This window comes from Lepidochelys kempii, chromosome 1, assembly GCF_965140285.1.
Source record: "Lepidochelys kempii isolate rLepKem1 chromosome 1, rLepKem1.hap1, whole genome shotgun sequence".
In the NCBI taxonomy this organism is placed as follows: domain Eukaryota; kingdom Metazoa; phylum Chordata; order Testudines; family Cheloniidae; genus Lepidochelys; species Lepidochelys kempii.
In genome coordinates this window covers 4484192-4505836 of record NC_136380.1, presented here as the reverse complement: position 1 = coordinate 4505836, position 21645 = coordinate 4484192, and the positions used below count along the sequence as shown (strand labels likewise).

General features: G+C 45.0%; 1 pseudogene; it reads right to left on the bottom strand.

Annotated features, from left to right (window-relative positions):
* Positions 1-18977: 18977 nt before the first annotated feature.
* Positions 18978-21405, bottom strand: LOC140905559 (olfactory receptor 52E2-like; annotated as a pseudogene).
* Between the last annotated feature and the right edge of the window lie 240 nt (positions 21406-21645).

Here is a 21645-nt window from a genome sequence, read left to right as displayed (position 1 = left end):
GGGGTGATTGATGTGCTGATCGTCTAAGAAATGCTCAAGATGCCTGTGAAGGAAGAAAAGCACAGTGAGGGGGGTTATACACTTTATAAAAAATAATACGGTAAATATCTTATAGTGATTAAGAATATAGAAAGGGAGGTGAGCAGTGAGGTGGCAAAATTTGCAAATGGTACCAAATTATTTAGGTCATAGGCAAGTCCAGAGAAGTCCTCACAGGGAAAAAAAACAAGCCAGGTGAATCAGTAACATGATAGCAGATTAACTTCAATGTTCATAACTGCAACTTGCATGCCTATTGGAGAGAAAAGCTTGAAATCCTCAAACACCTTACAAGTTTCTAATTTCACTCTATGAACTCAGGACAGTGACCTATGGATCATGGTATGTATCGCTGAGAAACCCTTCTCCCAGTGCAAACACCAAGAGAACCTAAGGAAAAAAAATTGGGATCCAGGAGGAGTGGGATGGGGAATCATATAAAAAATACAATGAAGATGACAGGTCACTGATTCAGAGCAATCTGTATTAGTTGCTAAACTAGATGAAGCAAATGATATGTCTTCTAATAGAGCAATGTAGATATCTACATCTAGGAACAAAGAAAGTAGGTGATGCTTACATGATGGTGGACTATCATGGGATGCTCAATGACTCTGAAAAAGATTTGGGGTTGTGAAGAGATAATAAGCTAAACTTGAGCTCCCAGTGTTACCTCGTGGCAAAAACAGGCCATGTTACCCAGGGATGATAACCAGGGCAATCTCAAAGAGACATAGACGCTATTTTACCTCTGTCTTTGGTACTATTGCGACTGCTGCTGGAATCCTGTGTCCAGTTCGGGTGTCCACGATTAAAGATGGATGTTGATACACTGAAGAAGGTTCATAGAAGAATCAGAAGTATTATTAAAAGATTAGAAAACCGACCTTACAGTTGTAGACTCAAAGAGCTCAATCTGTTCAGTGTAACAGTTTAACAAGGTTGGTTAAGGGGTGACTTGGTAACAGTCTGTAAGTACGTACATGAGGAACAAATATTAATCATATGTTTTTCAGCCTAGCATACAGAGGAGTAAAATGATCCAATGGCTGAATCCAATGGTACTTGGTACTGCTGTGAGTGCAGGGAACTCCATTTGATGACCTCTCAAGGTCCCTCCTGGTCCTATATTTGTATTATTCTATGATTCTAAGTTGAAGCTAAACAAATTCTGACTGTACCCAAAGCATACATTTAACAGTGAGAGTAATCAAGTCTGTTCTGATGTTGGACTGTCAGCCCATCAAGCCTTTGCGGTTGTGCCAGAACTGACCAAATGCTGAACGATTGCTATGACCGACTGCCCAGCTAAGCGTTGAAGAGACAGAGAGAGTAATTAGCTATTGGTACTATCTACCAAGGTTCCTGGAGGATTCTCTCTCACTGAGAATTTTTAAATCAAGGTTGGATGTTTCTCTAAGAAATCTGCTCTAGGAATAATTTGGGGAAAATTCACAATTTTCACAAGGGATCACAATGGTCCCTTCTGATCTTGGAATCTATGTGAGGCACTGCATGGCTGAACATTTTAGATGAGAAAAATAATGATCTGACCCCATAAAATCTCATAAAACTCATGTCATTAATGGCTAACAGAGCTGGCTAGCAAATATCCCAGAGCACACTGGGTTTTACGTCTGTCTCACAATGGCACATTGTTTCAGGCATCTGCCTGTGGCTCCTGCACATGGCAGCTGTATTTATCTACATCCTAACATATCCCAGAGTTCCCCAGTCTCATAATATAATGTGCATACTTCTCAGCTTGTGAGTTATTTCTGTGTAGCAGCCCTTGAACCCACACACTGTGTGTATGGGTGCACCCAGAGCAAGAGCACTTGTTAAGCAAGCAGTTCCAATGGTCAAGCAAGAGGCTTTCCTCTGATTATTGATTAACCAGGGGTGGGTTTTTCCAGAGTTTGCAGCCTTGAGGCCCAATTGACATTCTTGTGGCACATCCAGCTCTTCTAAAATGCATGTATCAGCAACTTCAACACAATTCTTATCAGGAAGGAATGGGGGGTCAAGCTGCCCTTTCCGTGGCACTCAAAACCCCCTCCCCTCCTACCTTGGTCAGCTGAGTTTGCCACATGGCCACTTTACGGCCTGCGGACTTGGCTGCTTTTCACAATAAGCCATAGTGGTTTCAGGCACTTTTCTGGTTTGCTGACATCTCCCTGTACAGCATGGTAACTATAAATCGGGTGAATAAATTTGCTGATAGGATGTAATATTACTGATCCCAGAGTGTGACTGATACTAAGTAAGGCACCTGTTATTCAAAACGATCTTGCTCAGTGTCTGGCTATCAATATTAAATCCTGACGCCGCAAAGCTACCGGTGTACCACAGAGCAACACAACCAACGGGTCAGAGAAGCCGTTCCTGTTTCCTGCCCAGTGAAATTTACCAAAGGGTGACAACCAGCAGTATGGGTAACCTCTAACATGAATGAACAGTACTGTGCAGTAACTCATTACGTTTATAAATAGGGACATTTATACATACAGGCCGCGTCTGTAATGGCATTACTCCAAATTTCTGTTTTACGTCTCACACACATAGCACTGTGGAACACACTGTAACAATGCCAATCCCAGTATTTCAGAACACTCAAGCTACTGCCAATAGTAACACAGTGGTAACCGTAATTGCCCTAATAGGAATTTGCCACAAGGGCCAAACCTCACCACCCAGACTGGAAAAGGATTGTTGTTTAGATATAAATTGCTCTCATATATACACATACTTTCTATGCACACATACCCATAGGTATCATAGAAATATACACACCATATCTATATTATCCAGACATATTAATTCTCTAAAATTGCCCCCAAAGCTCAATCATAAATCTACATTCCTCAGTGCCAGTTGTGTGCGCAGAGCTGGGACAGCACACAGCCAAACATCTAACCACAGTGACCAGGGCGCTAATGAGACAGACAGAAGGATACCGGAAGGGTTCCAAGGTTCAAGTCAAGAACCATCTGGGCAGAACTTCACCAGCACGGCAGCTTGAACTGTTTTGTATTGTCAGAAAGACCAAAGGATTTACCTCGTAAATTGAAACTACAAATGGACTAGAAATCATTTAGACAAATTCTTGTTTTTAAGATCAGTTCCTTGTCTCTGACTGAGCCCTGAGCACTAACTTTAATGCAGAAACAAACAACTCACCAAAATCCTGGTCAACAGAGAGAGGAAATCTCCTTCCAGTTACAGGAAGGTAGAGCCCTGAGAATCAGTGTAGGAATTTCACATCTCCCACTCAGCATGCTGGACAGCATCCTTTATGATTCTCCTGTACAGTCCCTGAGGACTCTCTGGTAGGCCAAGAGTCCCGGCGAATTCCCTGAGCTCTCTAAAGAGCGGAAAATAGACCCTGGAAAAAATTATCCTGAAAGACTCTCGAGGGAGTGAAGAAATGATATACAGACACAAGGAGCTCAGATTATCAGAGCAAACTGAATCTTGCAGACCGTTCGGCCTAGCAATTGAAGATGGCTTTCTTTTCTTTGTGTAGCCTCTGAAATGGGGCTTCTCCACTCACTCTGTGATTCCTTCACCACTTGGAAGGAATAAAACCCTTGGATTTTAGGGGACCCAAAGGGATGGGGGTGGCTGAGTAGCCTACCCTCTTTGGTAAATGGTTAGCAGAACGCGGTCCATATCCATGGGGACAGGACACCTTCAAAAAGGAAACAGACATGGGAAGAGCCTTGGGACTGGCCTGTGGTTTGGCGCTGGGTGGATATGGTCCTGAGATCAAACACACCCTCCGTTAAAAAAGAAGGGGGTGGAAGTTCAGGCATTGGTTAAGAAAATAAAGGTCCTCTGGGAGGTGGCCCGAGAGGCAGTCATGTGGGTGAAAGATTCTCTTCTTCTCCTCCTTCTTCTCAGTCCACTGTTTTCTACCCTCCCCACTTCACCCATGTTTTCTGACATTTAACGAAGGGTGCTTTGGATACTTCTGTAAAATATTTTGGATCACCTGAAGATTACTTGTTCTGTTCATTTCCTCTGGGGCACTGGCCACTGTCAGAAGACAGGATAGTGAGCTAGATGGACCTTTGGTGGGACTCAGTATGGCCATTCTTACTTAAGTTCTTATGTAGAACAGTCTCTAACCTAGTAGCTTTGTCCACCTTCTGAAATATAAAAATGTCTCCAACATATTCCAAGAAACTTGTTGGATGATCTGGGCCCTGCTATGTTATTTTCCCAACAGATGTCGCAGTAGATGAAGTTCCCCATAACTACGCAGTCTGTGCTTTGGATGGTTTTGTTAGTTGTTTAAAAAAATCTTCATCCACCTCTTCTTCCTGGTTAGGTGGTCTGCAGTAGACCCGTACCATGACATCAACCTTGACTTTACACCTTTTATCTTACCCGGAGACATTCAGCAAGTCTGCCTCCTATCTCCATCTCAACCTCAGTCCAAGTATGTACATTTTTCTTACTATATAAGGCAACACCTCCTCCCTATTTTCCCTTCTTGTCCTTCCTGAGCAAGCTGTACCCTGTGATACCAATATTCCAGTCATGTGTATTATCCCACCAAGTCTCTCTGATGCCAAGTCTCTCAGTGGTTCTCAAACTTTTGTACTGGAATTCTCACCCTAATTCTGTCTTGCCTCTCCATTATCCCTGTTATAACAGCCCATGGTCCCCACAGATTCTGATCCTTCTGCCAGTTTGCCATTTTTTTGACTTACCACCTCTGCTGGGGAGGGATGGGAGCAGACTGCAGCTCCCTCGGTTTGTATGGTGCTGTCAAGGCTGATTCCCCACTCTGGCACTTCAAGTGCAGAAGGTGGGGGCCCGCAAGGACTCTAAAAATTAGTATTTGCCACTCCAGGCTTGTATTACACTGTCAAGTTTACAGCTTTTTTCAGACCTTGGATTGGTAGCTGCTGCCACCACCCAAGTGCAGAGCCCCTTTTGAGAGCCCAGGAAGGGGCACTTGGGAATTCCTTCCTGTGGGGTACCCTCAAGCCCTTTCATGACCCATCCAGGAAAGAGCTGAGAAAGGAAAAGAAAAAAGAAAATTGCTGTTGCTACCAGCTAACTAACAAGCATGTGCACAACCCTCTTAAGACACAGAAATCCAATCATGTTCTTAAAAAAGGTAAATTTTATTTAAAAAAAGAAGAAAGAAAATACATCTGGAAACTCAGGTTGTTGCTAGATTTTAAAAGAATAACTGCAGGAATTAAGCACCAAGAATAGCTTTTCTGGGGTCCAGCTTAAAGGTTACCAAGCAAAACAAAAGCACTTAGGGTTAGCACAGAGGAGTCCACAAGCCATAAAGAAATAAAAAGTGATAAACCTAATTGCATCTTCCTAGACATTTCCGTATCTACTTACATATCTGAGGTTTTAAATGAGTATTTTCTAGGTATGATACTGACGAATTTTCATACCTGGCCTCAAGTCTCTTACAGTGTAGCTGCTGCCTCTTTCTCTCTAGCAAAGAGAACAATAATCAGACAAAGCGAGGGCGGGGGGATTCACAATTTTAAAAAAAGATCTGGCCTTCCCATTGGCTCTTTTGGCCAGGTGCCCACTCACTTCATAGCGGTGAGACTTTTTAACTCTTTACAGGCAAGGCAATCAGGGTACAGCTGCTAAGGAGGATTCTGTAGCTAACTGAATGGTTGGGTGATCATAAAAGGGAGCTACCCTCCCCCCGTTCATTTATCACAGGTGCTAACCTGTGTGGAGCCAGGTGTGTGCTCCCCTACCTACCATCACTGCCAGGGAGAAAGAGCAAGCCCTTTCCTGGGCAAGTGTGGGGCTCTTAGGGGACAATAGTGCAGGCCCAACCCCACTGCAACCTAGATAGCCGGGAGGCTCCAAGTGCTCGCTAGGACACATAGACCTGCTGGAACGTGCACCCCTCATCCTTCCCCCCACCAACCTCAGCCACCCATCCGAGAGATCTGATTGGGAGCCTCTTCCAGCCCAGCCCCACTCCAGGCATGACTGTAATGCAGTGGGCCCTCTGTCCTGGGAGAGTGGGGAGCCCTGTGCACCCCTGCTTCCATTGGAGGAGTTACCTGGATGAGTGTCTGCCTGCTCAAGCTGGCGCATGGGTTCACTCTTTCCAGTGCTGCATGTCTATTGTCTGCCTGCCTGCCTGCCTGCCTGCCTGCCTCTGTAAGCCCAGCTGGCTCTTGGTTGGCGGATCAGATCAGGTGGGAGGTATCAAACAGTGCCCCCTTTAGGACGTCACCCTAGGTCTTCACCTGGACTGTCCATGACACACATTGCGTTTGACCCCCAGTCTCACTGTGATCTCTTAGGACTGCACTGGGCAGCACAGCATGGGGAGGAGGTGGCCAGCCCTCTGTGAAGGAAGAAGTGGTTCGGGACTATTTAGAAAAACTGGACGTACACAAGTCCATGGGGCCGGATGTGTTGCATCCGAGAGTGCTAAAGGAATTGGCGGATGTGATTTCAGAGCCATTGGCCATTATCTTTGAAAACTCATGGCGATCAGGGGAAGTCCCGGAAGACTGGAAAAAGGCTAATGTAGTGCCCATCTTTAAAAAAGGGAAGAAGAATGATCCTGGGAACTACGGGCAGGTCAGCCTTACCTCAGTCCCCAGAAAAATCATGGAGCAGGTCCTCAAGGAATCAATTCTGAAGCACTTAGATGAGAGGAAAGTGATCAGGAATAGCCAGCATGGATTCACCAAGGTGAAAGTCATGCCTGACTAATTTAATGGCCTTCTATGCCGAGATAACTGTTTCTGTGGATGAAGGGAAAGCAGTGGATGTGTTATTCCTCGACTTTAGCAAAGCTTTTGACACGGTCTCCCACAGTATTCTTGTCAGCAAGTTAAAGAAGTATGGGCTGGATGGATGCACTAGAGGCCCAGAACTAGGCCTTCAACATGAGCAAGAGTTGTGGCTAGAAGCAAGCACTGCTCACAGGTGCAGCATAGCGCAGCCAGCCTCTCAGTCAGACTCTGTGTGTGGAAAAGTGCAGCCAGTGGCAGGAAAAGAGCTGAGGTTGCAAAATAAACACATCTAGGATAGAATCATAGACTCCTGTGCCTAGCATTAGGAGCCCTTGGGACATGAAGCACTGAGATATCCTGACACCAGAGAGATGGATAGGCTTAGGTGACATCACAGAGGGTGAGGAGCACAAGCATCAGGGGGGTAGTACAAGCCCTACTCCCACTATGGTGTAAATAACAGTGTACAATAAAACAACTTGGAGTGCCCCAAGGGTCGGTCCTTGGGCCAATTTTGTTCAATATCTTCATAAATGATCTGGAGGATGGTGTGGATTGCACCCTCAGCAAGTTTGCAGAAGACACTAAACTGGGAGGAGTGGTAGATACGCTGGAGGATAGGGATAGAATATAGAGGGCCCTAGACAAATTGGAGGATTGGGCCAAAAGAAATCTGATGAGGTTCAACAAGGACAAGTGCAGAGTCTTGCACTTAGGATGGAAGAATCCCATGCACCGCTACAGACTAGGGACCAAATGGCTAGGCAGCAGTTCTGCAGAGAAGGACCTAGGGGTGACAGTGGACGAAAAGCTGGATATGAGTCAACAGTGTGCCTTGTTGCCAAGAAGGCCAATGGCATTTTGGGGTGTATAAGTAGGGGCATTGCCAGCAGATCGTGGGACGTGATCATTCCCCTCTATTCGACATAGGTGAGGCCTCATCTGGAGTACTGTGTCCAATTTTGGGCCTCACACTACAAGGAGGAAGTGGAGAAATTGGAAAGAGTCCAGCGAAGGGCAACAAAAATGATTAGGGGTCTGGAACACATGACTTATGAGGAGAGGCTGAGGGAACTGGGATTGTTTAGTCTACGGAAGAGAAGAATGAGGGGGGATTTGATAGCTGCTTTTAAATACCTGAAAGGTGGATCCAAAGAGGATGGATCTAGACTATTCTCAGTGATAGCAGATGACAGAAGAAGGAGTAGTTGCAGGACAAGGTCTCAAGTTGCAGTGGGGGAGGTTTAGGTTGGATATTAGGAAAAACTTTTTCACTAGGACGGTGGTGAAGCACTTGAATGTGATACCTAGGGAGGTGGTGGAATCCCCTTCCTTAGAAGTTTTTAAGGACAGGCTTGACAAAGCCCTGGCTGTGATGATTTAATTGGGGTTGGTCCTGCTCTGGGCAGGGGGTTGGACTAGATGGCCTCCAGAGGTCCCTTCCAACTCTGTTATTCTATGATTCTATGATTCTATGATTCTATGAAGGGCTAGGGGGCCCACACTCTGGGGGCACTCTCTCTGCACCAGCACTTCCCTGACCTGCTGATCACTTCATGACATTCATTTATTAAACAGCAATGGTAAGAAAAATAAGGAACAAATGGAAAATGTTCATTGAAACAAGCATCTCACTCTATGGGCAAGGGAAACACCAAAACCACACATCTCTGGGATGCAAGAAAAGTTCATAGTCTGTTCCTCACACATCCCAGGCCTCTCTCCCAGCCCTGGATGCGCTGTGCTGATACCATGGGTAAAACTCTTGCTCTGTGGGTGGCCACAGGCCCTAAAGGTCTAGGTGGCAGGCACCTTCCCCACAGCATCACCCTCCCCCTGCATCGGGTTCACAGCCCCCTCTCTGAGTCCAGCCTTCAAAGCACTCCTGTCTAGCAATCTCTCCCTGTGCTGGGCCCTCTGCCGATGGCCCCACCTTGCTTCCCCCACCCACTCATCACCCTCGGCTGCTGTGTTACTTGTGCCAGGGCCGACACCCACTGTCCTGACTCTGGCCCCGCAGCTGTGTGCTGTAGCTCAGCCCTGATTCCCCACAGGAAGCTACTCCTGTGCTGCCCCAGCTCCTGCCTCTGGTCTGCTTCAGCCCCCCACCTCTGCCTCAGTGCTCCTCTGCTGCCTCTGGCATATCTCTGGGCTTGTGGTTGCCAGATTTCTACTGCATTAATGGCCCAAACTCACTTAAAAACTAACCCTAAAGAAGCCCAATCTATTTACTGAAACAAAGGGGTGGGTTTTTATATTAACACAGTAGTCTATACATCAAGTAGCAAATGAATTTTTTCTTTGATAGATAGTAGAGATCTGATTTTCAAAAAACAAACAAACAACCAAAAATCCCCACAAGCCCCAGCAGGAGTTCACTCACATTAGCAACAAAGTGAGATGAAAATCAAATTATCATTCAAAACCCTAGTACTGGTACTTGTCTCCCGACAGAGGGTGGGCAGATGTTTGAAACCAAAAATGGTGAATGACAGTGTTAAAAATAACCGAGATGTAGCTCAAAACGTATGTATTGCAAAAACAACAATAACAGTATGAGATTATTTATTTATTTCTGAGGCATTGAATCATGGTCGCCAATGTCCATATTTTGAGTTGAATTAGTTTGTTTCTGTTAGCCTCTAAAAGGCAACATTTCATCTCTGTCATCTTTGTCAGAAGTAGAATATTTCTCCTGCTGGTTATACATCAGTAGTGACACGTGCAATCATTTCTTTCATTGATGTAAACTCTTCACAACAGATTTTGTATCTTTGCATCTACGTCCTGACATGAAGAATGTTTTTTAAAGTTCCTTTTGCATCTTGTTGTGAACTTTTGTTTTTATCCAGTTCATCTGAGAAAACAGTCTTTCTGCTTCCCCACTGCTAAAAGGTCGTGACAGCAAAGAAAGAGAAAACAAGCCAAGTTCGCTAAAGTCTTTCTCCTCAGTGGCATCAGTGTGTTCGAGATCTTCAACCCAAAACTGCTAAACTTGGTTGTCCTGTTTCACAAACTCCAACATCAAATCTCAACACCTATTTTTGGTGTCTTTGACCACAGAAATGGCCAAGTGTGTATTATAAAAATTCCATCTGAAAAACAACTCCAAAATCATCCGTGCAAGACGCTACATTTTGATTTAGTTGGGTAAGATTTGGGAATGGTTTAGTTGGGCTTGGTCTTGCTTTGAGCAGGGGTTGCATAGATGGCATTCTGAGGTCTCTTCCAACCCTAATCTTCTATGATTCTATGATTCTAAGTTATTTGTCTCAAAGGCGATATCACTGTTTAACACAACAGTCCCATTGTGAAAAACATTTTCAAAACTCTTAACAACAAACTCCAGTAGAATGTTCTCAATTCCTGCAGTAGATTCTTATATTAGCACTTTCCAAATGAAACATTTGGTTTATCATCCAGGCTTCCTAAAAGATTGGATATAGAAAAATCAGGTACATTTTGTGCACGTATGATAAAGAAGTTCAGCCCTGTAGTTTCTTTTTTTGACTTTGGCTTCTGTTTGCCAAAACTGATCCAGAACCCTGTTCACACAGGGACTAATGGAAAGCCACCTTGTGTCAGAAAGTTTCAGTATCTTTTAGTGGTCTGGAAGTCAGGGTAAGGCTGCTTTGCAACCAGGGAACACTAACAGGCAGTTTCAAGAGGGAGTTCTCCAGGGGAAGGAGGTGCACATATGGGACCCTTGGGGTAAGTGGCTGTCTGTAGTGTGTGTTTGTGTTTGGGGGTTACTTGCTGTGTGCTGAGCTTCTGTTTGTTTGTTTGTTTGTTTGTTTGTTTGTTTGTTTGTTTGTTTGTTTGTTTGTTTGTTTGAAGGACTGTGTTCTGTGGCCGGCAGTTGGAAGCTGTGAGCTTCTAAACAAGGTTTGAAATCTAGATATCTCTGTTCATTGTCTGAGCCTTAGTCAGGGGAAGGGACTATCAAGAAGGCCAGGGCTTTATAAAGTAGTGAGCAAGTGACCAGGGAGCTTTGTGACCAGGGATCGCTAACAGGGAGTTTTAAGAGGGAGTTTGGAAGGGGAGTGGAAAGCGGGTGAGGTACACATGCCATTTTTTAAAATTTCTTGATTGAAACAAAAACCCTATCATTAACCTAGGTAGCTGTAGGAGAAAATGCAGGCAGAGGCCCAGAAGCAGAGGGGAGCTACCCTGTTGCGCTCAATGTAGCATGTATGATTACCTGCACTGTGGCCGGGTGGCATATCTGTCCATTTGGTGCAAGGAGCTCCTGGCCCTCAGAGACCACATATGGTCTTTGGAGGCCAGGGTGGAGGAACTGGAGGAGCTAAGGGAGGCAGAGAGGTATGTTCATGAGACTTTCCGGGACACTGTAGATTTGTCTCACGTCTGGTCAGACAGCCCCTGCGCTGTTAAGGAGGATGAAAGGCCCAGAGAAGGAGAACAGTCAACGAGAACAGAAGGAAATCTTCCCATAGTTGGGACCCTCCTTCTAGATGATGTTGGGGTATCCTCTCACATTGAGGTTACCTCTCCAGCGGAGGGAACTCCAGTCATGAGGAAAAGGCAGGTGTTAACAATGGGAGATTCAATCATTAGAAACATAGATAGTGTTCTCGTCCATCCTCCCCGTGGAATGAAAAGGCCTGGGTAGGGACCGTCGAATCGTGGAAGTCAACGAATGGCTACGCAGGTGGTGTCGGAGAGAACGCTTTGGATTCTTTGACCATGGGATGGCCTTCCATGAAGGAGGAGTGCTGGGCAGAGACAGGCTCCACCTTACGAAGAGAGGGAAGAGCATCTTTGCGAGCAGGCTGGCTAACCTAGTGAGGAGGGCTTTAAACTAGGTTCAACGGGAGAAGGAGACCAAAGCCCTCAGGTAAGTGGGCAAGCGGGATACCGGGAGGAAGCACAGGCAGGAATGTCTGTGAGGGGAGGGCTCCTGCCTTATACTGAGAATGAGGGGCGATCAGAAGGTTATCTCAAGTGCTGATATACGAATGCACAAAGCCTTGGAAACAAGCAGGGAGAACTGGAGGTCCTGGTGATGTCAAGGCATTATGATGTGATTGGAATAACAGAGACTTGGTGGGATAACTCACATGACTGGAGTACTGTCATGGATGGTTCTAAACTGTTCAGGAAGGACAGACAGGGCAGAAAAGGTGGGGGAGTAGCACTGTATGTAAGTCAGCAGTATGACTGCTCAGAGCTCCAGTATGAAACTGCAGAAAAACCTGAGTGTCTCTGGATTAAGTTTAGAAGTGTGAGCAACAAGACTGATGTAGTGGTGGGACTCTGCTATAGACCACCAGACCAGGGGGATGAGGTGGATGAGGCTTTCTTCTGGCAGCTCACAGAAGCTATTAGATCGCACGCCCTGGTTCTCATGGATGACTTTAATTTTCCTGATATCTGCTGGGAGAGCAATACAGCGGTGCATAGACAATCCAGGAAGTTTTTGGAAAGCGTAGGGGACAATTTCCTGGTGCAAGTGCTAGAGGAGCCATCTGGGGGGGGGGAGCATTTCTTGACCTGCTGCTCACAAACCGGAAAGAATTAGTCGGGGAAGCAAAAGTGGAGGGGAATCTGGGAGGTAGTGACCATGAGTTGGTTGAGTTCAGGATCCTGACACAGGGAAGAAAGGTAAGCAGTAGGATATGGACCCTGGACTTCAGGAAAGCAGACTTCAACTCCCTCAGGGAACATATGGGTAGGATCCTCTGGGGGACTAACATGAAGGGGAAAGGAGTCCAGGAGAGCTGGCTGTATTTCAAGGAATCCCTGTTGAGGTTACAGGGACAAACCATCCTGATGTGTCGAAAGAATAGTAAATATGGCAGGCGACCAACTTGGCTTAACAGTGAAATCCTAGCGGATCTTAAACATAAAAAAGAAGCTTACAAGAAGTGGAAGGTTGGACATATGACCAGGGAAGAGTATAAAAATATTGCTCGGGCATGTAGGAATGAAATCAGGAGGGCCAAATCGCACCTGGAGCTGCAGCTAGCGAGAGATGTCAAGAGTAACAAGAAGGGTTTCTTCAGGTATGTTGGCAAAAAGAAGAAAGCCAAGGAAAGTGTGGGCCCCTTAATGAATGAGGGAGGCAACCTAGTAACAGAGGATGTGGAAAAAGCTAATGTACTCAATGCTTTTTTGCCTCTGTCTTCACGAACAAGGTCAGCTCCCAGACTGCTGTGCTGGGCATCACAACATGGGGAATAGATGGCCAGCCCACTGTGGAGAAAGAGGTGGTTAGGGACTATTTAGAAAAGCTGGATGTGCACAAGTCCATGGGGCCGGACGAGTTGCATCAGAGAGTGCTAAAGGAGTTGGCGGCTGTGATTGCAGAGCCATTGGCCATTATCTTTGAAAACTCGTGGAGAACGGGGGAAGTCCCGGATGACTGGAAAAAGGCTAATGTAGTGCCAATTTTTAAAAAGGGGAAGAAGGATGATCCTGGGAACTACAGGCCAGTCAGCCTCACCTCAGTCACCGGAAAAATCATGGAGCAGGTCCTCAAAGAATCAATCCTGAAGCACTTACATGAGAGGAAAGTGATCAGGAACAGTCAGCATGGATTCACCAAGGGAAGGTCATGCCTGACTAATCTAATAGCCTTCTATGATGAGATTACTGGTTCTGTGGATTAAGGGAAAGCAGTGGATGTATTGTATCTTGACTTTAGCAAAGCTTTTGACACGGTCTCCCACAGTATTCTTGTCAGCAAATTAAAGAAGTATGGGCTGGATGAATGCACTGTAAGGTGGGTAGAAAGTTGGCTAGATTGTTGGGCTTAACGGGTAGTGATCAATGGCTCCATGTCTAGTTGGCAGCCGGTGTCAATTGGAGTGCCCCAGGGGTCGGTCCTGGGGCCGGTTTTGTTCAATATCTTCATAAATGATCTGGAGGATGGTGTGGATTGCACTCTCAGCAAATTTGTGGATGATACTAAACTGGGAGGAGTGGTAGATACGCTGGAGGGCAGGGATAGGATACAGAGGGACCTAGACAAATTGGAGGATTGGGCCAAAAGAAATCTGATGAGGTTCAATAAGGATAAGTGCAGGGTCCTGCACTTAGGACGGAAGAACCCAACGCACAGCTACAGACAAGGGACCGAATGGCTAGGCAGCAGTTCTGCGGAAAAGGACATAGGGGTGACAGTGGACGAGAAGCTGGATATGAGTCAGCAGTGTGCCCTTGTTGCCAAAAAGGCCAATGGCATTTTGGGATGTATAAGTAGGGGCATAGCGAGCAAATCGAGGGACGTGATCATCCTCCTCTGTTCGACATTGGTGAGGCCTCATCTGGAGTACTGTGTCCAGTTTTGGGCCCCACACTACAAGAAGGATGTGGAGAAATTGGAGAGAGTCCAGCGAAGGGCAACAAAAATGATTAGGGTTCTGGAACACATGACTTATGAGGAGAGGCTGAGGGAACTGGGATTGTTTAGTCTGCAGAAGAGAAGAATGAGGGGGGATTTGATAGCTGCTTTCAACTACCTGAGAGGTGGTTCCAAAGAGGATGGTTCTAGACTATTCTCAGTGGTAGAAGAGGACAGGACAAGGAGTAATGGTCTGAAGCTGCAGTGGGGGAGGTTTAGGTTGGATATTAGGAAAAACTTTTTCACTAGGAGGGTGGTGAAACACTGGAATGCATTACCTAGGGATTTGGTAGAATCTCCTTCGTTAGAAGTTTTTAAGGTCAGGCTTGACAAAGCATTGGCTGGGATGATTTAATTGGGGATTGGTCCTGCTTTGAGCAGGGGATTGGACTAGATGACCTCCCGAGGTCCCTTCCAACCCTGATATTCTATGATTCTATGATTCTATAGCTGGTTTTAGAGTAGCAGCTGCGTTAGTCTGTATCCACAAAAAGAAAAGGAGTACTTGTGTCACCTTAGAGACTAACAAATTTAGCTGGGCCATTTCCAGCAATTGACAAAAATGTCTGAGAAACAATTTGCAAATTAATTCCAATTCAGCAGTCTCTGGTTGGAGTCTGTTTTTGAAGTTTTTTTGTTGAAGAATTGCAACTTTTAGGTATGTAATCGAATAACCAAAGAGATTGAAGCTTTCTCCAACTGGTTTTTAATGTTGTAATTCTTGACGTCTGATTTGTGTCCATTGATTCTTTTACGTAGAGACTGTCCAGTTTGTCCAATGTACATGGCAGAGGGGCATTGCTGGCACATGATGGCATATATCACACTGGTAGATGTGCAGGTGAACGAGCCTCTGATAGTGTGGCTGATGTGGTTGTGATGGTGTTCCCTGAATAGATATGTGGACACAGTTGGCAACGGGCTTTGTTGCAAGACTCCAACCAGAGACTGCTGAATTGGAATTAATTTGCAAACTGGATACAATTAACTTAGGCTTGAATTGAGACTGGGAGTGGATGGGTCATTACACAAAGTAAAACTATTTCCCCATGTTTATCCCCCCTCCACTGTTCCTCAGACGTTCTTGTCAACTGCTGGAAATGGCCCATCTTGATTATCACTACAGAAGTTTTTTTTTTCTCTCCTGCTGGCAATAGCTCACCTTAAATGATCACTCTTTTTAAAGTGTGTATGGTAACACCAATTGTTTCATGTTCTCTGTGTATATAAATCTCCCCACTGTATTTTCCACTGAAAGAATCCAATGAAGTGAGCTGTAGCTCACGAAAGTTATTCTCAAATAAATTTGTTAGTCTCTTAGATAGCTGGGTTTGTGATAACTGGGAGAACCGTATGGTGACTTGCTTGCCTGGTGCGAAGGTTGCGGATCTCTCGAGGCATCTAGATAGACTTATGTGTAGTGCTTGGAAGGAGCCGGTGGTCATGGTACATGTAGGTACCAATGAAGTAGGGAAGGGCAGGATGGAGGGGCATAAAGTATGGGCCAGATGAGACAAGAAACATTCACATAAATAATCTGACACATCAGAAAAGTACAGACAAATAAGCAGTGACAAGTTTTTAAAGTTCTTGTACACAAATGCCAGAAGTCTAAATAATAAGATGGATGAATTAGAGTACCTCGTGTTAAAGGAGAATATTGATATAATAGGCATCACAGGAACCTGGTGGAGTGAGGACAATCAACAGGACATAATCATTCCGGGGTACAAAATATATTGGAAGGACAGAACAGGTCATGCCCGGGGGGGGGGGGGGGGCGGGGAAGGGGAGAAGGAGTGGCACTGTATGTGAAACAAAATGTAGAATCAAATGAAATAAAAATCTTCAATGAATCCACATGTTCCATAGAATCTCTATGGATAGTAATTCCAAGCTCTAATAATAGATCCCTATTGTTATATTCTTATCGACCACCTGACCAGGACAGTAATAGTGACAATGAACTGCTGAAGGTGACTAGAGAGGCTCTCAAAATACAAAACTCTACAATAGTGGGGGATTTCAATTATCCCCATATTGACTGGGAATATGTCACCTCAGGAAGAAATGTAAAGACAAAATGTCTCGATACTTTAAATGACTGCTTCTTGGAGCTGCTGGTACAGGAACCCACAAGGGGAGAAGCAACTCTCGATCAAGTCCTGATTGGAGCACAGGATATGGTCCAAGAGGTAACTGTAACAGGACCGCTTGGAAAGAATGACCATAATATAATAACTTTTATGATTCCCGTGGTGGGAAGAACACCTCAACAGCCCAACAATGTGGCATTTAAGTTCAGAAAGGGGAACTGCAAAAATAAGGAGGTTAGTTAAACAGAAATTAAAAGGTACAGTGACTAGAGTAAAATCCCTGCAAGCTGCATGGACACTTTTCAAAGACACCATAATAGAGGCTCAACTTAAATGTATACCCCAAAATAAAAAAAAACACCGTAAAAGAACTAAAAAAGAGCCACCGTAAAGAAGCAGTGAGAGATAAAAAGGCATCTTTTAAAAAGTGAAAGTCAAATCCTAGTGAGGTAAATAGAAAGGAGCATAAACAACTGACAAATGAAATGTAAAAATGTAATAAGAAAAGCGAAAATGGAGTTTGAAGAACAGCTAGCCAAAAACTCAAAAGGTAATCACAAAATGTTTTTTAAGTACATCAGAAGCAGGAAGCCTGCTAAACAACCAGTGGGGCCCCTGGACAATCAAGATACAAAAGGAGCACTTAAAGACAATAAAGTCTTCATGGAGAAATTAAATGAATTCTTTGCTTCAGTCTTCATGGCTGAGGGTGTTAGGGAGATTCTCAAACCTGAGCGGTCTTTTGTAGCTGACAAATCTGAGGAATTGTCACAGATTGAAGTGACACTAGAGGAGGTTTTGGAATTAATTGAGAAACTTAACAGTAACAAGTCACCGGGACCAGATGGCATCACCCAAGAGTTCCGAAAGAACTCCAATATGAAATTGTGGAACTATTAACTATGGTTTGTAACCTGTCCTTTAAATCAGCTACTGTACCCAATGACTGGAAGACAGCTAATGTAACGCCAATATTTAAGTAAGGCTCTAGAGGTGATCTTGGCAATTACAGACCGGTAAGTCTAATGTCAGCACCGGGCAAATTAGTTGAAACAATAGTAAAGAATAAAATTGTCAGACACATAGAAGAACATAAATTGTTGGGCAAAAGTAAACATGGTTTCTGTAAAGGGAAATCACATCTTACTAATCTATTAGAGTTCTGTGAAGGGGTCAACAAACGTGTGGACAAGGGGGATCCAGTTGACATAGTGTACTTAGATTTTCAGAAAGCCTTTGACAAGGTCCATCACCGAAGGCTCTTATGTAAATTAAGTTGTCATGGGATAAGAGGGAAGATTGTTTCATGGATTGAGAACTGGTTAAAAGACAGGGAACAAAGGGTAGGAATAAATGGTAAATTTTCAGAATGGAGAGGGGTAACTAGTTGTGTTCCCCAGGGGTTAGTCCGGGGACTAATCCTATTCAGCTTATTCATAAATGATCTGGAGACATGGGTAAACAGTGAGGTGGCAAAGTTTGCAGATGATGCTAAACTGCTCAAGACAGTTAAGACCAAAGCAGACTGTGAAGAACTTCAAAAAGATCTCACAAAACTAACTGATTGGGCAACAAAATGGCAAATGAAATTTAATGTGGATAAATGTAAAGTAGTGCACATTGGAAAAAAATAACCCCAACTATACTTACAATATGATGGGGGCTAATTTATTTACAACTAATCAGGAGAAAGATCTTGGAGTCATTGCGGATAGTTCTCTGAAGATGTGCACACAGTCTGCACCAGCAGTCAAAAAAGCAAATTAGATGTTAGGAATTATTAAAAAAGGGATAGAGAATAAGACAGATAATATCTTATTGCCCTTAGATAAATCCATGGTACGCCCACATCTTGAATACTGCATACAAATATGGTCCTCTCATCTCAAAAAAGTTATACTGGCATTAGAGAAGGTTCAGAAAAGGGCAACTAAAATGATTAGGGGTTTGGAACGGGTCCCATATGAGGAGAAATTAAAGAGGCTAGGACTTTTCAGCTTGGAAAAGAGGAGACTAAGGGGGATATGATAGAGGTCGATAAAATCATGAGTTGTGTGGAGAAAGTGAATAAGGAAAATGTATGTACTTGTTCCCATTACATAAGAATTAGGGGCCACCAAGTTAAATTAATGGGCAGCAGGTTTAAAACAAATAAAAGGATGTTCTTCTTCACTCAGCGCACAATCAACCTGTGGAACTCCTTGCCTAAGAAGGTTGTGAAGACTAGGACTATAACAGGGTTTAAAAGAGAACCGGATAAATTCATGGAGGTTAACTCTATTAATGGCTATTATACAGGATAGGTAAGGAATGGTGTCCCTAGCCTCTGTTTGTCAGAGTGTGGCGATGGATGGCAGGAGAGAGATCACTTGATCATTACCTGTCAGGTTTCCTTCCTCTGGGGCACCGGGCATTGGCCACTGTCGGTAAATAGGATACTGGGCTGGATGGACCTTTGGTCAGACCCAAGAGTAGCAGGGTGTGTAGGGTGGGGGCTGATGGGTGAAGCTGAAAGAAATCAGGCGATGGTCAGAGAGTGGGAACTCAGCAATGGCCAAAACACTGCTTGGTCATGGAGTTATAAGACCTTAGGTATGAGGAAGTTCTCAGACTGTGAACTCTCACAATGTTGAGCTCAGCCAACGTGGAATCAGATTATCTTTGACTGATGAGGAGATATCCTTCCTCCTCTTGTCATGCAGGTTTAAAGTCAGTGGTACCCAGTGATCACTTTCTGCAGGTGTATTTGCCCACTTTGTCATGAAGATCCTTGCTTTTGACCCCGTAAATGTTAGGGTTGAGCATGGGAGGGACGATGAAATACAGGTTGGCCAGGATGATGTGAATGTGGGGAGCAATGTCCTGACCAAACTGCTGTGTCAGAATGGAGAAGAGGGAGGGAGTATAAGATGTCAGCATTGCACAGATGTGGGCTGTGCAGGTTTTGAGGGCTTTCAGGTGGGCTTTCTTGGAGGAGATTCTGAGGATGATCCTGATGATCAGACCATAGGATAAGGCAATGAGTGTCAGGTCTAACCAGATGACTACAAATGCTGTCACTGAGCTGTACGTCCTGTTGACTGTGATGTCCCCACATGACATCTTTGCCACAGTCAAGTGCGTGCAGTACGTGTGGGGGATAATGTGGTTGGCATAGAATGGCAGCCGCCTCAAGAATAGGGGCTCGGGTTGAATGAAGAGAACAGCTCTTGTCAAACCCACAAGCTCTAGCTTAGCTATTTGTGCATTGGTGAGGATGGTGGTGTATCTCAGAAGATCACATATGGCAATCTAGCAATCAAAGGCCATTGTCACAAGAATGTCTGAGTGCATAACAGCAATCGTGTGAAGGAAGAACATCTGGGTGAGACAACCATCCATTGTAATTCCTTTCAAACTGAACCAAAATATAAGCAGTGCTTTAGGCACTACGTGCCAATGACTGTGAGCGCCAGCATGCAGAGCAGCAGGTACATCGGCTTGTACAGGGTCTGCTCTTTGCCTACAACAAACAGAACCATGAAATTTCCCAACAGGGTGATAATGTAGAAAGTAAAGAAAGGGATGGACATCCAGGCGTTAGCAGCTTCCAGTCCAGGGATGCCTGCGAGAATGAATATTGAAGAGTCAGAAAGGGTGAGGTTGAAAGCTGCCGTGAGGTGGTTGATACATTGATTGGGCTCATAAAAGGTCAAGGTTTTTTGTGAAGGGAGAAAAGCTGAGTAAGGGGGGGGTTACATGCTTTATAACAAATACTACAGTAAATATTTTATAGTTATTAACAATCTAAGCAGCGGGTGATCAGTGCGTTGCCAACATTTGCAGATGGCACCAGAATATTTAGATCATAGCCAAGTCCAGAGAAGGCCTCAGATGGCACTAAACAAGCCAAGTCATTGGGTAATATGATGGCAGATGAACTTCGATGTTAATAACTGCGATGTGTATTCCCATTGGAAGGAAAAACTTGAATGCCTCAATTTCCTAACAAGGTTCTAGTTTAACTGCATGAGCTCAGGACAGAGAACTGGGCGTCATGGTGTACAGCTCTGTGAAATCCTACTTACACTGCAAACCAAGAGAGAAACTGAGAAAAACATTGGGATCCAGGAAGAGTTGGATGGGGAATCCTACAAAAAATACAGTGCCATGAGAACAGTCAGTCAGTGTTTCACCCTCCTCTGGACTTCTCTGTGTAGTACTGGGCACCCTTCTCACATGGGATATTGCAGAACCAGTGGGGATTCAGGGAATGGCAGTGAGGATCAAGGACTTGGGGAAACTCTCATATGGACAGAGGTTGAAAAGACTGGGATTGTTATCTTACAAAGGAGATGAATAAGAGGGGACATGAGAAAAGTCTATAAATTACTGATAGTAGAGAGTACATAACACAATATCAAGAGGACATTCAATTAAACTGAAATGGGGAAAATTCAAAACACCTAACATTTGGAATTAGACTGAGAAACTCATTTGCCCACAAGGTTGCATTTACGAGGAGACTATCCCGTTACAATCATTTAGCTAAATAAATATTTTGGAAAACCTATATGGATATGGTCACGTGTTTCAGGGCACAAACCAATCTCTATCTGTTAGGAATTAGGTGACCCCCTCAGGATGGTCAGGTCATACCTGCATCCACCTGCTGCTGGGTTTCTACACCTTCTTCTGCAGCATCTAGGGCTGTCACTGTGAGAGGGAGGACACTGGACCAAATGGACGATAAGTCTGATCCACAGTAAAATTCCAACGTTGGAAAAGAGCCAACTTTTCCTCATGGAAACAGACATTATGCTCCTGGGCTTTCACTTTGTGCTCAACATAATGGGCATGAGGGCCACAAGGGTCTTGGTATTTAAGGCTACAGGCCTCAGAGCCATCCCATCCATAGGATAGGTTGGAGCAGTCACCCCGAGCCCCACACTTTGGGTGGCCCTGCTCCTCCACCCTGCCCCCACTTCAGGGGGATGCATCGGGGTCATGGCGGCATTGCGCTGGGCAGCAGTGCTAGCAGCCTGGCCTGGCCAACCACGGCTTGTCTGCCCCACCCACGCTTTAGGGGACAGTTAGGGGCCAGGGCGGTGCAGGGCCAGGGGATAACAGCACTGCTACTGGCCCGGCCCTGCTTTGGCCCACCAGCTCTGGGCATCGCTCGAGGGAGGAGAGCGGGTGAGGGCTAACTGGCAGGGCTGGAACAGGGCCAGAGCAAGGACGGGAAGTGGCAGGGTTTTGGGGGAAGGGGTGGAGTGGGGTGGGGGCTTCTCCCAGGCTCCGCAACCCTGCAGGAACTGCCCCGACAAGCCTGCACTTCTGTTCTATCCTTTTTTTTTTTTTTGGTGAGAGACTTTCGTGCAGGAACCCATCTTTGTCTGAGACATCAGTGTGACAC